Below are 25,165 nucleotides of genomic sequence, written 5' to 3' on the forward strand. Positions count from 1 at the left end.
TTTATTACTTCTTTTCAAATCACATTAATCATGGAATGGAAACACACAGCAACAGAACGTACCAGCGTGACTTCAAACACTTTGTTACAGGAAATGTTCAAAATGTCCTCCCTTAGCGAGGATACATGCATCCACCCTCCGTCGCATGGAATCCCTGATGCGCTGATGCAGCCCTGGAGAATGGAGTATTGTATCACAACCGTCCACAATACGAGCACGAAGAGTCTCTACATTTGGTACCTGGTTGCGTAGACAAGAGCTTTCAAATGCCCCATAAATGAAAGTCAAGAGGGTTGAGGTCAGGAGAGCGTGGAGGACATGGAATTGGTCCGCCTCTACCAATCCATCAGTCACCGAATCTGTTGTTGAGAAGCGTACGAACACTTCGACTGAAATGTACAGGAGCTCCATCGTGCATGAACCACATGTTGTGTCGTACTTGTAAAGGCACATGTTCTAGCAGCACAGGTAGAGTATTGCGTATGATATCATGATAACATGCTCCATTGAGCGTAGCTGGAAGAACATGGGGCCCAATCAAGACATCACCAACAATGTCTGCCCAAACGTTCACAGAAATCTGTGTTGATGACGTGATTGCACAATTGCGTGCGGATTCTCGCCAGGCCACACATGTTGATTGTAAAAATTTACAATTTGATCACGTTGGAATGGAGCCTCATGCGTAAAGAAAACATTTGCACTGAAATGAGGATTGACACATTGTTGGATGAACCATTCGCAGAAGTGTACCCGTGGAGGCCAATCAGCTGCTGATAATGTCTGCACACGCTGTACATGGTACGGAAACAACTGGTTCTCCCGTAGCACTCTCCATAAAGTGACGTGGTCAACGTTATCTTGTACAGCAGCAACTTCTCTGACGCTGACATTAAGGTTATCGTCAACTGCACGAAGAATTGCCTCGTACATTGCAGGTGTCCTCGTCGTTCTAGGCCTTCCCCAGTCGCGAGTCATAAGATGGAATGTTCTGTGCTCCCTAAGACGCCGATCAATTGCTTCGAACGTCTTCCTGTCGGGACACCTCCGTTCTGGAAATCTGTCTCGATACAAACGTACCGCGCCACGGCTATTGCCCCGTGCTAATCCATACACCAAATGGGCATCTGCGAACTCCGCATTTGTAAACATTGCACTGATTGCAAAACCACGTTCGTCATGAACTCTAATCTGTTGATGCTACGTACTGATATGCTTGATACTAGTTCAAAATGGCTCTGAGCACTATGGGACTCAACTGCTGTGGTCATTAGTCCCCTAGAGCTTAGAACTAGTTAAACCTAACTAACCTAAGGACATCACACACATCCATGCCCGAGGCAGGATTCGAACCTGCGACCGTAGCAGTCGCACGGTTCCGGACTGCGCGCCTAGAACCGCGAGACCACCGCGGCCGGCGCTTGATGCTAGTACTGTAAAGCAATGAGTCGCATGTCAACCCAAGCACCGAAGTCAACATTGCCTTCCTTCAATAGGGCCAACTGGCGGTGAATCGAGGAAGTACAGTACATACTGACGAAACTAAAATGAGCTCTAACATGGAACTTAAGCGTTTCCGGACACATCTCCACATAAAATCTTTTATTTATGAGGAATGTTTCCTGAAAGTTTGGCCGTACCTTTTTGTAACACCCTGTATGTTGTGAAAAGGAATTGTCCCATAACACTCCCCTGTGGCATGCCAGAGGTTACTTTAACGTTTGTAAACGTCTCTCTTGTGAGAACAACATGCTGTGTTCTGTTTGCTAAAATCTCTTCAATCCAGCCACACGACTGGTCTGATACTCCGTAGGCTCTTACTTTGTTTATCAGGCGACATTGCGGACCTGTATCGATCGCCTTCCGGAAGTCAAGGAAAATGGCATCTACCTGGAAGCATGTATCTACTATTTTCTGTGTCTCATGAACAAATAAAGCGAGTTGGGTCTCTCACGAGCCCTCTGGCGACTGCTCAAACGAACCTTAGGAAAACTGTAACATCCCGTTACAGTACGTCGCCTCTGGGGGCAGGTTACTAGAGAGCAGACGTGAGAGTGTGGTCTGCGTTCGGCAGTAGGAGTAGCGGAGCGGCCGGCGGCTGGCTGCACCGGTTGCTAGGCATCCGGCCGGCTTCCGCGGTCCAGGCCACGCCGGCCACTTGGCAACACGGGCACAGGAAGTGGCCTCTGCAAGAAGCGCGCGCTGGCGGCTGGACGGAAGGCCGTGGGAGTGTGTCCGGTGCGCAGCCCGCACCCCGTCGCTCACCTAGCGGCTCCTAGCGCGGGAACTTGGCACAAGCATGCGTCTTCAAATACAATTACAATGAAATGAACACCCTTAGCTGCCTACAGGCGTTGACTTACGTCAACGGGGACAGATGAAAATGTGTGCCCCGACCGGGACTCGAACCCGGGATCTCCAGCTTACATGGCAGACGCTCTTTCCATCTGAGCCACAGAGGATAGCGCGACTGCAGGGATTTATCTCTGGCACGCCTCCCGCGTAACCCACATTCTCAACGTAGTGTCCTGCACTACATTCGTAGTGCCCCCGCCCATTATATTTATTTATTTATTGATGCATTTATTTTACCTGGCAGTATTAGGGCCTTCAGGCCCTCTCTTACACCTAACCAGGCATACTCATATTGAACGAGTTTCAGTTTCTACAGAACATTAAGGACATATAACGTGTTATACAGTATTAACGTCAAAGAAAAAAAATAGAGATTATAACAGTAGTACAATGACAATTATAACAATCAAAAATAACTACAACAATGTAGAATAATAATAATAACAATAGTAATGACTATATATATGAAAAAAACATATTTTTCTTTTATGAATGTCAGTCCTATTGTTAGTTGGGAATTTTCTCGTCATGTTCTTGCAGCTTGTGAGTTATTCTCATCTAGCAGAGACATAAGACGATAGAATGGGGTGAAAGTGTTATAGAAGAGGTAGATAAGTTAGAGGAAGAGAAATAGAATGGTAAAATTTGAAGCTATGATGGAGAGGAGAAAGAAAGAGACGAGAGGGGCACAACAATGGTGGCTATACCGTCCCTAATATGTAAGTTTTGAGTTCCCTCTTGAATGTTGAGTGGTTCATTACTCGCGGCGCGTTGCCGATTTCCGTAAGAGTTCGGGCAATGTTTGTGCATTCGCACAGAAAAAGAAGATTCTAACGAGCTGCTTGGTCACCGATAGTATCTGTTCTTTCGGATATGTCTGAAAGAACAGATACCATCTTAGTAAATATGTAGTTAAGACTAGCCGGCCACTTCACCATCTCCTTTTTCTGTGCGAATGCACAAACAGTGCCCGAACTCTTACGGGAATCGGCAACGCGCCGCGAGTAATGAGTATAATGGGCGGGGCAGTACGAATGTAGTGAGGGACAATACGTTGCAGTCGCGCTATCCTCTGTGTCCTCGCGAGCCGACCGTTATGGCCGAGCGGTTCTAGGCGCTACAGTCAGGAACCGCGCGACCGCTACGGTCGCAGGTTCGAATCCTGCTTCGGGCATGGATGTGTATGATGTCTTTAGGTTAGTTAGGTTTAAGTAGTTCTAAGTTCTAGGGGACTGATGACCTCAGATGTTAAGTACCATAGTGCTCAGAGCCATTTGAACCATTTTTGAACGCCCCCCCCCCCACAAAAAATCCTTAGCTCGGTGGGGGAATGACACGTGTAAAGGGGCCCAAATCACAATAGGCGGAATAGTTACTGGTGGTCTACAGGGCCACAGCAGATCAGCCCCAAAACTTCCACTACAAGCCGCCACCTCCCTGAGTTACTCAGAACCGGAAGATGTAGCAAGGGTGGTGCTGCACAGACTCCGAACCACAGAGACACGCAACACCGACCCTAAATCACCCAATCGAGTTGTGAATGAAAACGGCCCGACCAAGAAGCAATTACCACATTCCCGGAGACAGTCCTAGGGGACTGATGACCTCATAGCGCTCAGAGCCATTTGAACAGACATTGGACTGTTGATGACCCGAAACTTGTTGCCAGGTCGTACGAATATCATTTCAAATTGTATCGAGCGGATGGACTTACGGAGGTATGGAGACAACCTCATGAGTCCATGGACCCTGAATGTCAGCGGGGGACTGTTCAAGCTGGTGGAGGCTCTTTAATGGTGTGGGTTGTGTGCAGTTGAGGTGACATTGGACTCCCCATACGTCTAGATACGACTCTGACAGGTGACACGTGCTTAAGCATCCTGTCTGATCACTTGCATCCATTTATGTCCATTTTACATTCCGACGGACTTGGGCAATTCCAGCAGCACAATGCATCACCCTATAGGTCCAGAATTGTTACAGAGTGGCTCCAGGAACACTCTTCTAAGTTTACACACTTCTGCTGCCCACGAGACTCCCAGGCATGAACATTATTGAGAATATTTGGATGACTTGCAACGTGCTGTTCAGAATGGTCTAGCGGTTCTAGGCGCTTCAGTCCAGAACCGCGGCTGCTACGGTCGCAGGTTAGAATCCTGCCTCGGGCATGGATGTGTGTGCTGTCCTTAGGTTAGTTAGGTTTAAGTAGTTCTAAGTTCTAGGGGACTGATGACCTCAGATGTTAAGTCCCATAGGTTTAGAGCCATTTGACTTTTTTGCTGTTCAGAAGAGATCGCAACCACCTCGTATTCTTACGTATTTATGGACAGCCCTGCAGGATCCTTGGTGTCATTTCCCTCCATCACTACTTCAGACAGTAGTCGAGTCCATGGTGGGTCGTGTTGCGGTACTTCTGTGTGCTCGAGGGGTCCCTTCACGATGTTAGGCAGATCTGTCAATTTCTCTGGTTCTTACGTGTATTTTCACATATACAACAGCAACAGCGTGTCGTCCACTCCTGCGTTGCACAAGAATATTTGGATGTTTAGTGTGGCATTATAAGTTGTGTCATTGATAAAAACATGCATATAATGTGAAATAGTTTTAGGCAATTTCACAAGTACCAGTAGATGATGCTCTGTTTTGTTACGGTCCATATAGTTTTACATGGTGAGTCTGTGATCTGGGTGCAGCGAACAATCTGCTAATGGGTCTTCGCACCAGGAGCCTGGCTCATGCGCCCATGCTGACCGCTGTGGAAGTTTTGCTATCAAAAATTATAATTATTATTAACCTGGTGAAGACGTATGGAAATGTGTAAAGCTCTGTCTCTGACAATATTATCGTTACCTATACATTTTCCCTAAAAATTTCGAGGCAATCTAGTGAAACTTTATAATCTTTATCATAATGTTTTATACGTAGCCGTACAACTTGTATTTTGAAAACCCTTATTCCCACATGTCAGTATTTAATGGAACCTCCTACTATCGGACACTTCAGTATTCTGATAGAGAACAAAAACAGAAATTAATTACCCTTCCTAGGAATCATGAAAAATCCGTTCTCAAGTATCTGGATGCAATTTAAAAAAAAATATTCTCCAACGTCTCCAAAAAATCATACTGCAATGCTCCTGCACACAACAGACAACGTACCATATCTTGCTGCTGCAACTGCATAAATATGTTGTACCCAGGAACGTTCTAAAATAATTCAGAAGAAATGCATTGTGCAATGCATGGTTACAACAACTATTTTTCTTATAGAAATTAAATGATAAGGAGGTATTTAGTCAACAAGTCTTAAGCAATGTAAAAATGAAAGGAAATTCACCATATTTTGGAGCCTGAAGATTCATACACTGAGAAACTTTACTCAGAACTTTCTTTTCCTCGGACAGTCTGATTAGCAAAACTTTTAATTATTTTAAAATCTCTATAATCAGTCATTACGTATCAGGTCGCTAAAAAGACATAAATAGTACTTTTAATGTTTGCGTACATAAATGTGACAAAATCCCTCCAGTGCGGAAGCAAGAAACAACTACGTGCAGCAAAGAGGCAAATTACCAAAAATCCGCGATTAATACCACAGTCCCCCCCCCCCCCCCCCCCCCCCGGCGCTACTAGCACTGTGAGGGCAGGCTGCGACCTGCCCCGACGCGCAGTTTCTCTCCACGACATAGTGCATCCGACTTCTCCCAACAACTGTTCGCTCTGTAACACTCGCACTACTAATATTTCAGGCTCAGAGTTTGAGTATGTACGCAACAGAGGAATCAGAAGTCAACTTTCTACACTACTGGCCATTAAAATTGCTACACCACGACGATGACGTGCTACAGACGCGGAATTTAACCAACAGAAAGAAGATGCTGTGATATGCAAATGATTAGCTTTCCAGAGCATTCACATAAGCTTGGCGCCGGTGGCGACACCTACAACGTGCTGATATCAGGAAAGTTTCCAACCGATTTCTCATACACAAACAGCAGCTGACCGGCGTTGCCTGGTCAAACGTTGTTGTGATGCCTCGTGTAAGGAGGAGAAATGGGTACCATCGCGTTTCCGACTTACATGAAGGTCGGATTGCAGCCTTTCGCGATTCCGGTTTATTCTATCGCGACATTGCTGCTCGCATTGGTCGAGATCCCATAACTGTTAGAATATGGAATCGGTGAGTTCAGGAGGGTAATACGGAACGCTGTGCTGGATCCCAACGGCCTCGTATGAGTAACAGTCGAGATGACAGGCATCTTATCTGCATGGCTGTAACGGATCGTGCAGCCTCGTCTCGATCCCTGAGTCAACAGATGGGGACGTTTGCAAGACAACAACCATCTGCACGAACAGTTCGACGACGTTTGCAGCAGCATTGACTATCAGCTCGGAGACCATGGCTGCGGTTACCCTTGACGCTGCATCACAGACAGGGGCGCCTGCGATGGTGTACTCAGCGACGAACCTGGGTGCACGAATGGAAAAACGTCATTTTTTCCGACGAATCCAGGTTCTGTTTACAGCATCATGATGGTCGCGCCCGTGTTTGGCGTCATAGTGCTGAACGCACATTGGAAGCGTGTAATCGCCATCGCCATACTGACGTATCACCCGGCGTGATGGTACGGAGTGCCATTGCTTACACGTCTGGGTCATCTCTTGTTCGCATTGACGGCACTTTGAACAGTGGACGTTACATTTCAGATGTGTTACGACACGTGGCTCTAACCTTCATTCGATTCTTGCGAAACCCTACATTTCAGCATGATAATGCACGACCGCATGTTGCAGGTCCAGCACGGGCCTTTCTGGATACAGAAAATGTTCGACTGCTGCCCTGGCCAGCATATTCTCCACATCTCTCATCAATTGAAAACCTCTGATCAATGGTGGTTCAGCAACTGGCTCGTCACAATACGGCAGTCACTACTCTTGATGAACTGTGGTATCGTGTTAAAGCTGCATGGGCAGCTGTAGCTGTACACGCCATCCAAGCTGTGTTTGACTCAATGCCCAGGCGTATCTACGCCGTTATTACGGCCAGAGGTGGTTGATCTGGGTACTGATTTCTCAGGATCTAAGCACCCAAATAGCGTGTAAATGTAATGACATGTCAGTATAGTATATTTGTCCAATGAATATCCGTTTATCATCTGCATTTCTTCTTGGTGAAGCAATTTTAACGGCCAATAGTGTAGTAAAAGAGTATGAACATGCAACTTTCACTGTTCATCGGCGACGAAGACTGGAATTTGCACACCAATAACACAATTGAACGTCCACTGAGTGGCGACAGGTTTACTTCTCAGATTAATCATGTTTCATGCTCCTTCGAAGTTCGAACAGATGGCTGTTGATGTGTATGCCGTGAAACGTCTGGAAGGAAACACCCTATGTGCGTTATGGTCTGAAGAATCTTTTCGAGGCACTCTCTGCATGATCTCGCCATTGTGGAAAGCGCAATTGATCAACATAAGTATGCCCCTATCCTTGGGAAGCATGTCCATCCGTACATGCCATTTGCTTTTCCTCGGCACTATGGCATCTACCAGCAGGACAACGCAACTTGTGACGCAGATCGCTGTGTGTGTGCGTGGTTCGAAGGGTTCGTGATGAATTTACCGTACTCCCTTGGCCACCAAACTCACCAGATTTAAAGCCAATCGTGGATCTGTGTGACCACCTCGACCAGCCTGTTCGTGTCATGGACTCTCAATCGAATAACCTAGCGAAACTGACCACGCCAGTGGAGTCGGCAAGGCACATATATGTCGATATACTCCAGTACGTCATTACCCGCCAGGATAGCCGAGAGCGCTACCGCACTGCCTCCTGGACTCAGGTAGGCGCGCCGGCCCCGGACGAATCCGCCTGGCGGATTAACGACGGCGGCCGGTGTGCCGGCCAGCCTGGATGTGGTTTTTAGGCTGTTTTCCACACCCTACTAGATGACTACGGGGCTGGTCCCAACGTCCCGCCTCAGTTACATGACCCGCAGACATTTGAAACACGTTCACACTATTTCTCGATTTACACTAGATGCGGACAGCTGGGGTACACTAATTCCATCCTGGGCGGTATGGGGTGGCGGCAGAAAGGTCATCCGGCCACCTCTTAACATTAACCATGCCAAATCCCTACATAACCCTGCCGACCCTGCGCACAATGCGGGATGCAGGCTCTAGCAAAAGACAGAAAAAAGGAAAGACATCGCTGACTCTCTTCCTGCATGTCTAGCCGGGTTCCCGGGTTCGATTTCCGGCGGGGTCAGGGATTTTCTCTGCCTCGTGATGACTGGGTGTTGTGTGATGTCCTTAGGTTAGTTAGGTTTAAGTAGTTCTAAGTTCTAGGGGACTGATGACCATGGATGTTAAGTCCCATAGTGCTCAGAGTCATTTGAACATTTTTTTTGCACGTCTAGCATCGGACCACACTGCAGAAGGTCCTTGTTCACCCTTTTGGCAGGTGGTCACATTAATGTAACTGGACAGTGTATGTCCGTAGCGTAACCTAATCGTTTCTTGTGCTAAAAGAAACATTCGCTCACCAAAAACCCACTTTTTAAAAGTGTTCCTTCATAACGCTTAACTTAGCTGATATCTATAAGAATCTTCAGCCTCTGTGTAGTGTCGAGTTACAAATCTCGTTAGGTCTTAAAGGCGTGTATTCACTATCAAGTAACCCGAAACCGACTTCCGCAAGTACTTGCTGGCGTGTTTACAATAGAACGAAAACTTGTGTAAGAATACTTCAGGAAGTTTTTCAGAAATGTTAACTTCAGGAACTTGCTGCAAATAGTTGTAAAAGAGCCTGCTCTAGAGTTGTGTTGTGAGATAGGCAAATGAAAATTTACACGCCGTGTATTATTGTTAACGGCCTTGCCGCAGTTGGTACGCCGGTTCCCGTGAGATCACCGAAGTTACGCGTGTCGGTCGTGGTCGGCACTTGGATGAGTGGCCATCCAGGACGCCACGCGCTGTTGCCATTTTTCGGGGTGCACTCAGCCTCGTGGTGCCTATTGAGGAGCTACTCGACCGAATAGTCAAGAATGCCATGATAACGACCGGGAGAGCGGTGTGCTGACCCCACGCCCCTCCTATCCGCATCCTCCAGTGAGGATGATCCGGCGGTCAGATGGTCCCGGTAGGCCACTCGTGGCCTGTAGACGGAGTGTGCATTATTGCTAGTAAACAAAAATTAAGGTGAAAAATTAGAATTTAAGAATATAACAGTTGTTTGAGCGAAGAAAAGAATATGGAGGCGTACATATTTAAGTTTTTAGGAAACACTGTTAAGTGGACTACGAGGATTTGCTGAAAAACAATGTTTCCGAATCTGCTGTTCTGTTCTTGCTGTAAGTTGAGGTGTTACGTGTGATGAGCATTGCTCTCATCGATCATCCTCCATGCAGCCCCAAATTGGCAACATCCGCTATTCCTCAGTTCCCAGAACTTAAAGGTCACCTTTGAGGACTTCACTTTGATAGCGATGAATTCTTTCAAGCAGATGTGAGGTTTTCGCTACCTCAACAAAGTCACATTCTACAATGATATTATCAACGACCTGATCTCTCGTTGGCAGAAATATGTTCGTCGCCAGGATGACTACGCTGAGAATGAATATGTAGTCATGAAGAATAAAGATGTAGAATGTTAATAAGGTTCTTTTTATTTAATAAAGTTTAGGAGTTTTCACATAAAAAAATCGAAATCATTACTTTTCAGCATGCCCTCTGGAATCAGAGGATTCTGCCCAGATTAAAAATTTTCCGAGTTTATATTACGCAATTTTGATTATTTCTCGTTTATTGCACAAGCAAAAATTTAAAAGAAAGGATAAAAAGTGTGCGCAGCTGTGTCGATTTTTACAAACAATGTTTATTACATTTATTTCAGATGCAATGCATTTATGTTTGTGCTAACACTATGTAAGTAGGCTGTTTAGGTTTTTTTATTGGTAACGCCGCCGCCACGTAGCGCTCTGTATGAAAATCACTGGCTGTGCCGTGTGCAGTCTGTGGCTGGTTGGCATTGTTGTCTGCCATTGTAGTGTTGGGCAGCGGCAGCTGGATGCTATCAGCGTGTAGCGTTGCGCAGTTGGAGGTGAGCCGCCAGCAGTGGTGGATGTGGGGAGAGAGATGGCGGAGTTTTGAAATCTGTAAGAATGGATGTCATGAACTGCTACATATATTATGACTGTTAAGGTAAATACATTGTTTGTTCTGTATTAAAATCTGTCATTCGCTAACTATGCCTATCAGTAGTTAGTGGCTTCCGTAGTTTGAATCTTTTATTTAGCTGGCAGTAGTGGCGCTCGCTGTATTCCAGTAGTTTGAGTAACGAAGATTTTTGTGAGGTAAGTGATTTGTGAAACGTATAGGTTAATTTAGTCAGGGCCATTCTCTTGTAGGGATTATTGAAAGTCAGATTGCGTTGCGCTAAAAATAATGTGTGTCAGTTTAAGCACGGTCATGTATAATTTTTCAAAGGGGACGTTTCAACTGTAAAATCAAATAAATTTTGACAACATTTGTATTGCCTTTGGTCAAACAAAACAGACGGTAAATTCATTTTTAATTTACTTCGCTGACTGTCTTCAGTTATGAATATTTGGGCGTTCCAATAGCATTTTGTTTTCGGCACTTCTGTCTTGACGAAATTCCCTTTTCGACACTGCCATTCTCGTACCGGTACGAACACCCAAAACTTCGAGCAATTGGGATGTTCGGCAAGAAATTGCAGCAAGATGCCAGAAACTCTTTCTACTAACTTGCGGACACTGCTTTTAGGAACTGACGAAATTTACGGAAATCGACTTGCTGGAGATTCCACATATGAGAACTTGCGGAAATTTAAATGCTAGTGTATACACGACTATATACTGCACCTTCCTTGCACATTGTTATTGATATTGTAACGGTCCAGTTACATGCAAAAGTTTTTTTACAAATCAGTCCTTGTCCATTCTCAGTAATTTTTCAAGAGACGAACAGGCCTTCTAGCAACTAACAGTTAAACTGTCTTACATTTACCCTAACTATACTATCAAATCTGTAATCTAACCTAGATGATGACGATACACTATAGTAAACACAACAATGCAAGAAAATGGGTTATTTTTGTAAGAAAACCATGAAACAAATATTATTTTTTGAATTAGAAAATAAAAAGTTATACTATATTATTATTTTATTTGTATTCATTTTTAAGTCTTAATGGTGAAACATAACTTAATTCCTTTAAAGCTTTCTTTGTGTTAATTTTTAGTGGCAGAACGTAACCGAGCAATTCCAAAAAACGAAATTTGCTTCCTACACTTCTTTTCCAGTTTTTAGTTCATTACTCTTCACCGCTGCTATTATCTGTCTCATCCGTTTACGCTTTGTCCACGTTACTCCCTCTCAAAGAGTTGGGAAAATTTCGTCCCTTCTCTCTCAGACTCTGCAAATCATTCAATTTTGAACCGTTTATAGTATCTGGTTCTGTATACAGCCGGATAAAATGAAGTTCTGAAGCGATGTGTTCCTAGTTTCGAATGATGCATGCCCTTCATGGTCCGATATAAGTGTCTCCCACAGCTACAAACGGATGTTGCCTGTCTACCCTGTACATTCCATGCCTCATAAGCTGAAGAGATGACTTCAGAGAGTAATGATCTATAGCTTCCTTTACGTTGAAAATACTTTCTTGTGCAACACTTCAAGCTTAAATGGGCTCAGCTTTTATCAACACGATGCCATTATGTCATTCCACTGCTCTGGAATTTCTACAGTCTCCACGATTTTTCTTTTGGAGAAGAGTGCGAAGTTCTCATCATTGGGAAGGTACGAAGGGCCCTTAACCGGTACCATGTGAGTGTTCATATTGTACATTTTCAGAAAGTGCACCAAGAGATACAAGAACTTAATCATGATATAGTCGTTATTCTTGCTAGGGCACCCATCGGACACCGGAAACAGATCGTCTCCCTTGTTTTCCATATTCTTAATGTAATGGAAAAGATGTGGTGTTACCTCGTTTTGACCTCTCTTGCGATCCCCTCGTGATACATGTAAAGAGATGCGCTATAGTCATGGAAATTGTGTGCACCAAAACAAAATGCAAATAATTAAACGAAATTACAGAGCATTTCCCGTTGCGAGTGTGCTGTTTCAATTTCCTTACCTTTTCCCGAAATATTTCGGCTATTTGGAGGTGAAACTCCTATTACATCTAACTGGTTGGTTTGTCACCAGATGGTGACTGAATGTTGATCTATATAATGTCACAAAATGTACATGTATCAGACCTAGGTACTCCGAATATAAAATATAACTTTTGAGAACAGGCGGTCCAGGCAACTTGTATGGAATATTATCTCATACCTCTTAAGGAATTTTGTATTCACTATATTAATAGTCACTGTCTCTGGTAAGTATTTTCAGTTTGGAGTGTATCTGATTCAGTAATCAGACTGAGCCGTGGTAAAAATTGCTGTTTTGAAGAGCGCGCCGCAGAACGTAGTGTGAAGCAGTCGCCCTCCGTTTCTGCCGGTGGCGCCGCTGTAGCAGTCGCAGCTTTGGTGTCTCCCTCTGGTGGGAAAGGGGAAAGGTTGCCTCTTCATGTGCATTTAAGGGGCGCTATGAGCTCGCCAGTCAGTCAATGTGGGGTCAGTCTGAGGTCAGTCAGTCTGGGTCAGTCTCTCGTCCCAAGCTTGCTAGTCTGTCTCTCGTCCGGATTTGTGAGTCAGTTAGTGCCTGTCTGTTGTCCGGAGTGCTAGTATGTCTTTCGTTCGGATCAACCTTTAAGGCTGGCAAAATGAGAGTCTTTCCACTCCACCAGTAAGAGAACTCAGCGAGTGGTCGCCCAGTCGGGCCTTAGTTCCTACATCTGAGGCTGCGCGTTAGGCCTCCAGTCTGCTCGAGTTTGGTCAGGCAATGGCCATTGGCGGTTGGATCGATCGGTTGGTCGGTCGCGCACTGAGACACAAGATGACTTGTCCGTCTTGAGCGTCGGCGCATGGGAGGTAGCCACTTGAGTCCAGTGGGCCGCGGTGTATAGTGAGTGGAAGTGACTTCGCGGTCGACACGGGAGCAGCAGGAGTCAACCCACGACGTCAGTCTGGCCGGTGCGAGCTGCGACGCCGTGAGACGGGAGATCGGCGCGCCTTCCTGCGTCCGTTGAAGCGGCTGGCAGCGAACGGTTCGGGAGATCGTTTTGGGGTGCTGCGCCAGGTCTTCTCGAGAAATCGCAGTTTATAGAAGCTAAGTGATTGGTGATATGTTTTTTGATTTACTCTTGTTGAATTCTACTTGTTTTCTTGGTGAGGTCAGCCGTTTTGCTTTGGGGTCGTTCCACCATTCTTCTCCGTTTGCCTAACCGTGGGAAGGTGGTTGTTTATAAATTGGGTGGTCCGTTTTACCCTTGTGGAGTAGGGACGGGTTAGAGCAACCTGCGGTTCGGGTTGTTCGGTAATCTCCCTATCAATCTACCGGACGTTAGTAGCTGCCTCTGCCATGTTGTCGGATTTGGTGTGATAACGAATTTATTGCTTGGAGTGTAACTGCCTAATACCTGAAATATGTTTTGATGGTTGGAAACTTTCATATTATTGCCTATGATCTTGAGAGGCGGTATCTGTGTACTGTAGAGCATCTTAACTATTGTTTGGCCAACCTTGTAGAATTTTATATAAGATTGCTTTTCATGGGTTTTTATTTAAATGTTCATTTTAGTATATAAAGTTGCCACCCTTTCACTGTAAGACAAGTGTGGTTGAAACTGGTGCAGTGGTTTAAGAGGGTATGTGAAACCTATGTACATACACACGTACATATGTTTTTTAATATGTATAGATGTGTGGATTAAGTGTAGTGTGTGCAGGTTCTTGTTTTTTTTTATTAACTATTGCGTGGAAATTGAAAGAGCCCTCCATCAAAGAAGAATAGAAGCCAGAAGTCAAGAGCAACAACGGTCACCTACTGGAAAATTTTCCTACCGTTCATTAATAAAGTCACAGACCGTATCGGTAAAGTTCTCGCCAAGTATGGGATCAAAACAATCTTCAGGCTCACCAAGAAGATTCAGGAATATTTAAGAACATCAAAAGACGCCCGACACCCCCTAGCAACACCTGGGGTATACAAAATTCCATGCAGTTGTGGACAAGTATATATTGGAACAACAAAAACCAGTGTAAACACCCGCTTAGCAGAACCTAAAGGAAACTGTCGCTTAGGTAACATCGAAGAATTAGCCGTAGCTGAGCATGTTTTTCGAGATGGGAACCACGAAATTAAATTTAATGAGACAAGCTATCTAGCACGAACATCTCATTATCATGCGCGCATGTGTAGAGAAGCAATAGAGATTCACAAACACCATAACAATTTTAATAGAAAAGAGGAAGTTTTAAAGTTAGACAAAGTATGGATGTTGCGCCAGCAGGATGACAATCGATTACTCTTAATCGAGAATGATGACGCCTTCTAAAGATAGACAAACCGTCGGCATCACGTGATGAATGGCGGTGCCCTCTATGCGCTCTATAAATGCGAGAGTACCTGGAGCCTCAGTGGCAGTAGCCGGACGACCTCAGAAGATGTCTCCCGCAGATGGAGACGAAACGTCAGGTGGAAATTTTATACTTCGACCACGGCCTCTCAGCCCGGAAATTTCAACTGAAAATAACACGGGCCGTGAAAGCCTACATTGTGTGATTATTGCGTGGAGTTTATGCAGTTGGTTATTCTTAGTTTTATCATTTACTATTCTTTGAGTTAAGCCATTCCTGAGTGGCAGTATTATGAGAGTCAGATGGGTATTCTAGGGTCATAGTCAAGATTTTCATGCTGTTAAATTAAGTATCCATGTGATATTCGTTTTACGCTCCCAACAGAGGCGGCTCACCCTAGTCAGACGAACTTATATTTTGAGTTCTATCCTTATTCAAACTTATTAGAAAAGGGAGACGCCACACTGTGTAGGTTACTGGCTCCATTGACTTCTCAACCGTAGCGTTTCCGACTGTTTCGTGGGCTGCAGGTACCGTGGCACTTCCTACCAACCAGTTCTGCACCGCGGCATTTCCGACCACAGCTTCCACCCATTATAGCGGCTTCTTTGATGCGGCAACAGAGAGGTGTAGCACTATTGCTGCTCGTTTCACTTGCAGCAGTTTAACCGTTTTTAATTAGACTAAAAATAAGAACAAAATTATGGATAACTATGTACTGTGCGCATAGCCCCAATCGTGCCTGAAGCAGGAAAGGAAGTACGTGACAAGGAGGTACAGTATTTCCTCCGCCACACACCAAAGGTGGTTTGCGAATTACAGATGATGTAGTTGCAAATATAGATACACTACTGGCCGTTAAAATTGCTACACCAAGAAGAAATGCAGATGATAAACGGGTATTCATTGAACAAATATATTATACTAGAACTGATATGTGATTACATTTTCACGCAATTTGGGTGTGTTGTGGTTGGCAGGAGAGCCAACACCGTATTACTAAAGGAGGCCGAAAGGCACGCATTTTACTTCACGCAGGCTGGCGCGAGGTCTGAAACAGGACATAAAAATTAGAATTTAGGAAAACGGACGAAGCTGGTGGAATACTTAAATGGTGAACGTCACTCTTGATAGTACATGATTCAGTATCAATAATAACTGATAATGGCGCCTCACTAGGTCGTAGCAAATGACGTAGCTTAAGGCTATGCTAACTATCGTCTCGGCAAATGAGAGCGTAGAAGTCAGTGAACCATCGCTAGAAAAGTCGGCTGTACAACTGGGTGAGTGCTAGGAAGTCTCTCTAGACCTGCCGTGTGGCGGCGCTCGGTCTGCAATCACTGATAGTGGCGACACGCGGGTCCGACGTATACTACCGGACCGCGGCCGATTTAAAGGCTACCATCTAGCAAGTGTGGTGTCTGGTGCTGACACCACAGGGTTGCATAGGCCCTGAGAAATAAGTACGAAGAACAGCCACCTCTGGCAGTAATAACGACCTTGATACGCCTGGGCATTGAGTCAAACAGAGCTTGGATGGCGTGTACACGATATCACAGTTCATCAAGACTGGCGCATTGTGACGAGCCAGTTGCTCGGCCACAATTGTCTATACGTTTTCAGTTGGTGAGAGATCTGGAGAATGTACTGGCCAGGGCAACAGTCGAACATTTTCTGTATCCAGAAAGGCCCGTACAGAACCTCCAACATGTGGTCGTGCATTATCCTGCTGAAATGTAGGGTTTTGCAGGGATCGAATGACGGGTAGAGCCACGTGTCGTAACACATCTGAACTGTAGCGTTCACTGTTCAAAGTGCCGTCAATGCGAACAAGAGGTGGCCGAGACGTGTAAGCAACGGCACCCCGTACCATCACGCCGGGTGATACGCCAGTATGGCGATGACAAATACACGCTTCCAATGTGCGTTCACCGCGATGACGTCAAACACGGATGCGACCATCTTGATGCTGCAAACAGAATCTGGATTCATCCGAAAAAATTACGTTCTGCCATTCGTGCACCCAGGTTCGTCGTTGAGTACACCATCGCAGGCGCTCCGGTCTGTGATGCAGCGTCAAGGGTAACCGCAGTGGTCTCCGAGCTGATAGTCCATGCTGCTGCAAACGTCGTCGAACTGTTCGTGCAGTCGGTTGTTGTCTTGCAAACGTCCCCATCTCTTGTCTCAGGGATCGAGACGTGGCTGCACGATCCGTTACAGCCATGCGTACAAGATGCCTGTCATCTCGACTGTTAGTGATACGAGACCGTTGGGATCGAGCACGGCGTTCCGTATTACCCTCCTGAACCCACCGATTCCATATTCTGCTAACAGTCATTGGATCTCGATCAACGGGAGCAGCAATGTCACGATACGATAAACTGCAATCGCCATAGGCTACAATCCGACCTTTATCAAAGTCGGAAACGTGTTGTTACGCATTTCTCCTCCTTACACGAGGCATCACAACAACGTTTCACCGGGCAACGCCGGTCAACTGCTGTTAGTGTATGAGAAATCGGTTGGAAACTTTCCTGATATCAGCATGTTGTAGGTGTCGCCACCGGCGCCAAGCTTGTGTGAATTCTCTGAAAAGCTAATCATTTGCATATCGCAGTATCTTCTTCATGTCGTTTAAATTCGCGTCTGTAGCACGTCATATTCGTGGTGTAGGAATTTTAATGGCCAGTAGTGTATATCTACGTCAAAAATTTGCTACATCCCGAAGGAACTGAAAACCTAAATAAAGGATGTTTTTCCTTCCAGCTTGGCAACTAATGCAATTTTATAGAGGACTGGGAAAGGTAGCGGTTTACAAGGTGGACGAAGACAACATGAATATCGTTCGGAATATGTGAAGCTTTCAAAGGCTACAGTAAACTGCATGGCGTTCTGTCTATACGCGTTTGTCCTCAAGTAGATTTTACCATTCAGAATCCCGGCAGTGCTCTGAAGTTGCGGGATCTATATTTAGCGGAACAGCGAGAGAGGGGAGGGCGTTCATTTGCTTGCAGTCCGTGCTGCCTGCGCTCCCCACACTGCCCCTCCTCCAGCTGTGTCTTACACGGAGAATACTAACATGCAGCTGAAGGCACGCAACTTTTGCAACGGACCGTTAAGCCTGACGATCCGCTTTGTGCTTTGATAAGGACTTAGGTTCTGATCCTCACATATCCACCCATAAATATCACAAATTAACTCCACGCTTCCTTATCATGGCCATGGGGTAGTCATGTGCATCGTGCGACACGGTTTAAATATGAAAACTGTGTTTTAAAACTGCTCAGAGCTGCTGTGAAACAAATCTTTGTTAACTAACAGTTTCGATCCTCTGATCGTCTAAAGCTATTATAACATTATGACAGTGTACAAAGATCTACATCTTACTTACTTTACTTGTGGCAATGCCCCTATCGACCACACGCCTGCTCTATGAGCTTCTTCCACTTCTGCCTGTCCAATGCGCTGTTTGTCAAGTTGCTGTTGCTGTTCATCCTAGTTGTGTCCTCCCGCCATCTGATTGTCGGTCTCCCTCTTCCTCTCGTTCCATCTATTGTTCTGCTGGATGCTATTCTAGGTAGTCTCTTCTCTATATGGCCTGCCCAATTCAATCTTCTCCTCTTGAGCACTTTGACGATGTTACGGTGTTTGTGCAGCCCTCTTAATTCTTCATTTCTTCTTATTCTCCATTCCATGTTATTTTCGTCGTATACAGGTCCAAAAATTTTCCTTAGTACTTTTCTTTCGAATATTAACAGTTTTTCTTCATCTTTCTTTCTACATATTAATGTTTCACATCCAGATATAATGGTCGATTGACATAAGCTGCTAAGTAAATTGGAAAGAGGACAGGATTTAGTGGAACAAAAATTGGCAGAAATCTGTATCTGTAACCTGCAAATCACAGTGAAACGCATGGCGGAGGGCACGGCCCATTGTATCGGTTATTAGGGCTTTTTCTCAGTGTACTCACTTACATAGCGGAGGATGGGTGATTGCTTACAAGCCGCTATGAGCGCCGCGTTTAAACTAATTGTGTCTTCGCGATCCCTAGGGCAGTGAGATACAGTGAGTTATAATATATTCCTAAATTAATCACTTAACGTCTGATCTGGAAGCAGCCTAGGGAAGCTTTCTCGGGATAGTACGCGTCTACCTTCAAGCGTCTGTCACTTCAATTCTTTCGGCATCTTTGTGACATTCCCCCATGAGTCAAACAAAACCGTGACATTTCGTGCTCCCCTTTTATATGCCCTCTCTTTTACTTCTGCTTGGTATGGGTCCCACAGACCAGCAGTTTTCTAGGATGGGTAGCAAAAGTGTTTCATATGCAGTCTCCTTTGTGGGCTGATTGCATTTGCCTAGTACTATGCTAATGAAGGGCAGTCTGCCCCCTGCGTTACCTACGACTGAGTCTATGCGCTATTTCCATTTCATATCCCCACAAACTGTCACAGATGCACGTATTTGTAAGAGGTAAACGAGTGCAACTGTGACTCATTGGTATCGTGCTCGTAGGACACCACTTTTCTTTCGTTTTGTGAACTCCACGGCTTTACTTTTATGAGCACTCGTGGCGATTTGCCAATCTTGCAATACTATGAAATCTTATCGAGATCTGAACAAATATCTGTGCAGCTTTACTCGGACAGTATTTCGCTACAGATATCAGCATCATGTGCGAAATGGCTGACGTTACAATTAATATTGTCTACAAGGTCATTAATAAGCAACACGAACAGCAACGGTCCCAGCACATTTCCCTGGGGACCACCAAAAGTTACTTCAGCTTCTGTCGATGCCTTTCCGACGCCGACGAAGATAATGTGCTGCGTCCTCCCCACAAGGAAAGCTTCAACGTCACAAATCTCGCTTGATACATCATTTGAAAATACTTTCGAAAATTAGCATAAGTGTGGTTCTGAGCCAAATACGTTTTGGAGGTAGAAGAAACACTGGCTCTTGTCAGATCAGTTAACTACACCAACACATTTTACTGCTCGTTAAACAGCGAATTTTACTGCTAACGGTAGTGACACAAGATGATTTTTCTTTCATTTAAAGCCAGAATCACAAAATCTCCATACAGGCCGTTCCGCCCGCCGGAATGGCCGAGCCGTTCTAGGCGCTCCAGTCCGGAACTGCGTGACCGCTACGGTCGCAGGTTCGAATCCTGCCTCGGGCACTATTGTGTGTGATGTCCTTAGGTTAGTTAGGTTTAAGTAGTTCTAAGTTGTAGCGGACTGATGACCTCAGAAGTTTAGTGCTCAGAGCCATTTGAACCAGGCCGTTCCAAATAACTCAGTGATACCAAAATACCGTATTGTACGTTACTTCGGAATCGACATTAAAGTGTAGGTCCCCCCCATAATTGGCTGGATAAGTCATTCAAGGGTAGGAGAGAAACAGCACCGTACCACCCCTATAGGACTTCCGAGCGAGGTGGCGCAGTGGTTAGCGCACTGGGCTCGTAGTCGGGAGAACGACAGTTCAGATCCGCGTCCGGTGATCCTACCTTAAGTTTTCCTTGATTTCCCGAAATCACTTCAGCCAAATGCCAGACTAATTCCGTTGAAAGGACACGGCGGATTTCCCTCCTCATTCTTGAAACAATCCGAGCTTCTGCTCCGTTTCTGACGACCATGATGTCGACGGCACGGTAAATCCTGACCTTCCTTCCTTACTTTCCCAGTAGGACTGTCGCCGTGGGGATGAGAAAGGGAGGAAACACCAAGGAGGTTACAATAAAGAGGCGAAGGAATCTGAAAGGTCTCTCTTGGATTCCTTTCATGTTAATTTCTTAAATCTGTTGTCATTTACGACATACATTCCACTTCTAAATTTACTGTGGTGTTTCTGACTCTATCTGGGAGGAGACTGAGCAGTGGAACGAGTTACTTTTATACATAAACAAGAACGATCTGTCACACTACTACACTTAAAAACACAGTTTATATGTAATTCATGTCACACAGTCGTATATGGAACCCATATGCGCTTTTTTTTATGTAGTGTATATGATAAGATACTGTCATCCACCTTCCCTTCTGTGTGAAAGGATGAATGAGCAAATGTATTTCTAGTTGCATGCCTGTCTGCGAGAGAACAGTAGGACCAACGTCGGAACAGGTAGCTACGCTTTCTAAAAGCAAAGAGGTTCCTATTTTTAGTATGCTCCTGTCCGTCCCTTGTCATGTTGGTATAAGAAGCTGCCACTCTGGTCACTTCTGTTTGTATCTGTGAAGCACCCTCGGTAGGGGCCCATGGCAGTCTCTCCACGGCGAGCATCTGAAGTGGTAAGATCTCCGGCTAAGCGCGTCTCTGCTAAGTCCGTAGGTTTCTTAAGTTCAGCCCAACTGTAAATTTAATCAGCTTTATTTCAGGTTTAGATCTAAAATTTTATATTCAAAATATCCACGGGTGTACTGCCGGTGTAGAGTGTCCAACAGGCACAATATTTCGGCGATCATACATGTCGCCATCATCAGGTGAACTGACGGACTGAGCTCCTGTGAACGTGCCGGCACGGAGATCCGTACGCTATGGCTGCTCAGAGGGAACTGGGATCGCTCGCGGCGGCGGCCGATTTAAATACCCTCCGCCCGCGGCGCGCTCCCTCCGCTATCCACGCCCCGCGCAACGGTCTCGCGGTGGAACAGATTGCGACGGCGTCTGAGCTGACGTCGGTGTGGTGGCTCTGTCCGCCGTGGTCGTCACAGCTATACGTTTGCTCGATTTACTCTTGACTAACCCAATCGCTGGTTCCCAAGCCTTGCTAAGATTATAGCCACAGTCACGGTTTATGAGGTCGTCATTGGTGCGAATTTCGATGGCCTCTCTAACAACGCTGTCCCAGTATCTCGACGTCTGTACCAGAATCCTCGTGCGTTCATACTCCATAGCGTGATTTTCCGACAAACAGTGTTCAGCGACCGCCGACTTGCTCCGATACATCAGTCGAGTGTGCCTCTGGTGTTCACGGCATCGATCCTCGACGGTACGCATCGTCTGACCAATATACGACTTGCCACATTGACACGGAATCTGGTACACGCCGGCCTTCCTCAAACCGACGTCATCTTTGGCGCTCCCCACCAGTGCACGAGTTTTATTCGGAGGACAAAACACAGTTCCGACCCGGTGTTTCTTCAGAATGAGGTCGATTTTCCCCGAGAGTGCGGCAGTATCTGGAATAAACGCAGTGCCTACTTCCTCCCTCGTGATTTCATCCATCTCCACAGGTTGTGCTGTAGTGGTTGGGCGGAGAGCACGTCGAATCTGCCACTCTGGGTACCCATTTTTTTTCGAAATACAGTTCTCAGATGTTTCAATTCCTGGGGTAGACTCTCTGTGTCAGAGATAGTGCGCGCCCTATGTACTAGAGTTTTAAGTACCCCATTCCTCTGTGAAGGGTGGTGGCAGCTGTCTGCGTGCAAATACAGATCAGTGTGTGTTGTCTTTCGATACACCCCATGACCTAGGGTGCCGTCAGCCCTTCTCTTGACCAAGACGTCAAGGAAAGGTAATTTACCCTCCGTTTCAGTCTCCATAGTGAATTTGATGTTGGCGTGTATGGAGTTTAGATGTGTAAGGAAGTTAAGGAGTTTATCCATATCATGTGGTCAGATGACGAACGTGTCTTCCACTTAACGGAAAAAGCAAGTAAGTTTCCATTCGGATGACGACAGGGCTTCCTCCTCGAAGTTCTCCATGTACAAATTCGCTACCACCGGTGAGTATTGGCTACCCATGGCGACTCCCTCCGTTTGTTCGTAGCATTCTTCATTAAAAAGATAATACGTGGAAGTCAAGACATGTATAAAAAGTTCAGTGGTCTTCTCGTCAAACTTCTGACTTATCAGTTCTAGTGACTCTCGTAGGGGTACCCTCGCAAAAAAAGGAAACGACGTCAAAACTCACCATGGTATCTGACTTATCCAACCTGAAGCTATCAAGGCGTTTAACAAAATCCACGGAATTACGGAAGTGATGAGGGAATTTACCCACATAAGGACTTAATATTCAGTCAGGTATTTGGCCAACAAATACGTACGTGCCCTGATGTTGCTGACAATGGGGCGTAATGGTACCCCCTATTTGTGAACCTCCATATAGTCTAGGCGGTACCGGACCTTGGGGTAACAATTTCTTAGCCTCACCCTCCGGTAAATCTGCGTCCCTGAGAAGCGACCTCGTCTTGTTCTCCACCTTCTTTGTAGGGTCAACGCTGATATTCCTGTAGGAATCGTCATTTAGCAGGCTCTGCATCTTATCAGTGTAGTCCTCATGGGAGGCAACAACTATAGCATTGGCTTTGTCAGCCGGAAGACAACAATTTCAGAGCGCTCCCTCAGATCACGAATGGCTGCCCTCTCTTTACTGGTGATATTTGACTTTATCGGCTTGGCTTTCGTCAACGCACAAGTTTCACGACGTATTTCCTCAGCTGATTCAGGTGAGAGTCGAGCTGCAACCTGTTCAACAGCACTAACAATTTCTGCGAGCGGAGTGAACTTGGGGGTGGGAGCGAAGTTGAGACCTTTTTTATGTTGTTGTTGTTGTGGTCTTCAGTCCTGAGACTGGTTTGATGCAGCTCTCCATGCTACTCTATCCTGTGCAAGCTTCTTCATCCCCCAGTACCTACCGCAACCTACATCCTTCTGAATCTGTTTGGTGTATTCATCTCTTGGTCTCCCTCTACGATTTTTACCCTCCACGCTGCCCTCCAATACTAAATTGGTGATCTCTTGATGCCTCAAAACATGTCCTACCAACCGATCCCTTCTTCTGGTCAAGTTGTGCCACAAGCTTCTCGTCTCCCCAATCCGATTCAATACTTTCACATTAGTTATGTGATCTACCCATCTAATCTTCAGCATTCTTCTGTAGCACCACATTTCAAAAGCTTCTATTCTCTTCTTGTCCAAACTATTTATCGTCCATGTTTCACTTCCATACATGGCTACACTCCATACAAATACTTTCAGAAAAGACTTCCTGACACTTAAATCTATACTCGTTGTTAACAAATTTCTCTCCTGCAGAAACGCTTTCCTTGCCATTGCCAGTCTACATTTTATATCCTCTCTACTTCGACCATCATCAGTTATTTTGCTCCCCAAATAGCAAAACTCCTTTACTACTTTAAGTGTCTCACTTCCTAATCTAATTCCCTCCGCATCACCCGACTTAATTCGACTACATTCCATTATCCTCGTTTTCCTCTGGTTGATTTTCATCTTATAGCCTCCTCTCAAGACACTGCCCATTCCATTCAACTGCTCTTCCAAGTCCTTTGCTGTCTCTGACAGAATTACAATGTCATCGGCGAACCTCAAAGTTTTTATTTCTTCTCCATGGATTTTAATACCTACTCCAAATTTTTCTTTTGTTTCCTTTACCACTTGCTCAATATACAGATTGAATAACATCGGTGAGAGGCTACAACCCTGTCTTACTCCCTTCCCAACCACTGCTTCCCTTTCATGCCCCTCGACTCTTATAACTGCCATCTGGTTTCTGTACAAATTGTAAATAGTCTTTCGCTCCCTGTATTTTACACCTGCAACCTTTAGAATTTGAAAGAGAGTATTCCAGTCAACATTGTCGAAAGCTTTCTCTAAGTCTACAAATGCTAGAAACGTAGATTTGCCTTTCCTTAATCTTCAGCATTCTTCTGTAGCACCACATTTCAAAAGCTTCTATTCTCTTCTTGTCCAAACTATTTATCGTCCATGTTTCACTTCCATACATGGCTACACTCCAAACAAATACTTTCAGAAACGACTTCCTGATACATAAATCTATATTCGATGTTAACAAATTTCTCTTCTTCAGAAACTCTTTCCTTGCCATTGCCAGTCTACATTTTATATCCTCTCTACTTCGATCATCATCAGTTATTTTACTTCCAATATAGCAAAACTCCTTTACTACTTTAAGTGTCTCATTTCCTAATCTAATTCCCTCAGCATCACCCGATTTAATTTGACTACATTCCATTATCCTCGTTTTGCTTTTGTTGATGTTCATCTTATATCCTCCTTTCAAGACACTGTCCATTCCGTTCAAATGCTCTTCCAAGTCCTTTGCCGTCTCTGACAGAATTACAATGTCATCGGCTAACCTCAAAGTTTTTACTTCTTCTCCATGAATTTTAATACCTACTCCAAATTTATCTTTTGTTTCCTTTACCGCTTGCTCAATATACAGATTGAATAACATCGGGGAGAGGCTACAACCCTGTCTCACTCCGTTCCCAACCACTGCTTCCCTTCCATGGCCCTCGACTCTTATGACTGCCATCTGGTTTCAGT

This window comes from Schistocerca gregaria, chromosome 7 (assembly GCF_023897955.1).
Source record: "Schistocerca gregaria isolate iqSchGreg1 chromosome 7, iqSchGreg1.2, whole genome shotgun sequence".
Lineage (NCBI taxonomy): Eukaryota > Metazoa > Arthropoda > Insecta > Orthoptera > Acrididae > Schistocerca > Schistocerca gregaria.